The sequence below is a fragment of the Gossypium hirsutum genome, chromosome A10 (assembly GCF_007990345.1).
Source record: "Gossypium hirsutum isolate 1008001.06 chromosome A10, Gossypium_hirsutum_v2.1, whole genome shotgun sequence".
Classification (NCBI taxonomy): domain Eukaryota; kingdom Viridiplantae; phylum Streptophyta; class Magnoliopsida; order Malvales; family Malvaceae; genus Gossypium; species Gossypium hirsutum.
In genome coordinates this window covers 98,569,787-98,572,316 of record NC_053433.1, presented here as the reverse complement: position 1 = coordinate 98,572,316, position 2,530 = coordinate 98,569,787, and positions in this window count along the sequence as shown.

The following is a 2,530-nucleotide window of genomic DNA, read 5'->3' as shown; positions in this document are numbered from 1 at the left end:
TTACAAATCATAAGAGAGAAATAGATGTATGCGAAGTTCAACAAATGTGAAATTCTAACTTTGGGAAGTAGAATTTTTGGGGCACGTAATTTTTAGTTATAGGTATTTGTATTAAAATATATATAATTTCAGCAATTGAGAACTGGAAACCTCTGAAGAATGTTATAGAGATGTGCAATTTTCTAAAACTAGTTGGATATTACAGACGATTTGATAAAGGCTTTTTAATGATAATTTTTATGATAACAAAATTGTTGCAGAAAGATGTCAGTATTGATGATTAAATATATGTCAACATAGTTTCAAACAATTGAACATGATTAGACTTCTGAGGTCAGTATTGATGATAAAGGGAATTTCATGTTTTTGAAAATGTTTACGTGTGCTGAAAGATCCAAATCTGAAACGAGACATCTTGTACGAGGTCCACAGCAATAAATATTTAAATAATTCAAATAGTGATAAAATGTATCGACATCTGAAACACTTGTCCTAGTGTCTGAATAGGAGAAGACATATATCAAAATTCATAGCTAAATGTCATCCTCAGTCTATTGAGTAACTAGAACGAGTGATTCGGAAGTCAGATGTAAATACAGAAATTCGTTAGATTGGTCAAAGTTAAACGAAAGAAAATTTGACAGAGATCAATTTGATACAAGAATCAGAAGAAAAAGTCGAAGTTGTATAAGATTACATTGGAAGCAGAGAAAGTTATACTACCAAAGTGCCCAAAACTTCTTATTCGGAAAAATTTCGATGATGAATTTTCCTAAGGGGGAGAGTTGTAACAGCTTGATTTTTAGTGGAGTTAGAAACGGTGGTTTTGGAACCCTGTTCTCCGATGATCGAGTCTGTAAATATTAGTAATTAATATTTATGAGTTAATTATGTATTATATTGAATTTTGGTCTGATGAATTTGTTAATTAAATAGTTGGTTAAGGTACAAGTGTTTCGACCCTAAAGTTAATGGTGTTGGAAAATGAGGTATTGGGACCTTGTTTTCGTAAATTGAGCCTGTAATTATTTTTATTAAATATTTATGGAGCTTTTGTATAGGTGAATTGAATTTTGGATAAGAAATTTTGTCGAATTAGTGGTTAATTAAGGTATAAAGACTAAATTGTAATAGTGATAAAAGCTAATAGTTATGGAATTTTAATAAATTAGAGGACCATTTGAGCAATTGACCCATTTTAATTATGTCAAACAGTGGTGGGGATAAGGAATCGCCCACCAAATTGACTAATTGAGGTTATTGTTGGTTAATTATTAATTAATTAAGTTTATTATAAATCATTAGTAAATAATTAGAATATATAAACAAAAATTAAAGAAATGGTTTGACCATCTTCATCTTATTCCCCAAAAGTTAGAAAGGAAATAGAGTTTTAGGAAGCTTTGACATTCGGCCTTTGGTAATTCTTTGCATTGAAGTATGTTTCTTGTAATTTTTATGTTTTTATGGTCTTAAAAGCTTGATTTAGCTAACTTGTGTACTAATTTGCAAAACTGTTAAAATTTCTAAAGTTGTCATTGTTGAATCTTAAGGCTTTTGGTGCTAAATTGTTAGATTTTAAGTTTAGATATGGAAAAAATGACTAATTTGTAAATTGAAATTGTTAGTTTTGAACATAGGGACTAAAATATAAATATTTCTAAATTGATGTTAAATTTCTATAAATATAGATAATAGAGGGATATAGAAGGATGTAATTGAAATCGATTTTGAAATCAAAGCTCAAATTTGAAAGATATGATAATTTTAGTTTTAAGGACTAAATTGAATAGAATGGAAAACTTCAGAGGATGTCCAAAAATTGAAATTGAATTGATGCATTCTTATAATAGGTTGTTATAAGATGATTAGAATTGATAAATTGAAATGAATTATTATAGATCAATTGAGAAAAAAGAAAAAAAGGAGTGTAGATCAATCTCTAACACCTTATCTATTGTTGTTTTTGTCAGGTAAGTCCATTAGGGACTTATATAATTCATGATAAGTTTGTATTATATTGTTTTATATATTAGTTTGAATTGTTATGTGATCTTGGTGATTTTGGCATCTAAAGGACTAAATCGTAAAGAATGAATGATATGGTTATAAAAAATATATATGATGTATTAAATGCAATTTAAATGTATATATGGATGGATGATATGGATATGATGGCATTACAAGGATTGAAATGAATTGGATATCGTAATTGACCTGTGTGAACTTAGTAAATGATTAGAATACGAATAGCATGCCATTAGGGTCCAAACTGAAAAAAGGAAATGGTTTAAACGAAAAGAATGAAAACAGGTTTTGTGTTCGAGGATTAATACGATGGCTTGAAATCCAACATATGTTGTGGATTCTCTGAAGCTAGTGTTAGCAGCAATGTGCTAAGCTAGTGTTAGCAACCCTAATCTCAAGCTAGTGTTAGCAGCCCAAATATGTCAGCTTGTATAAACAAATCAGTGCTGTGATTGGGGATTAATTCGATAGCTTGAAATCTAACATGTGTTGCGGATTCTCT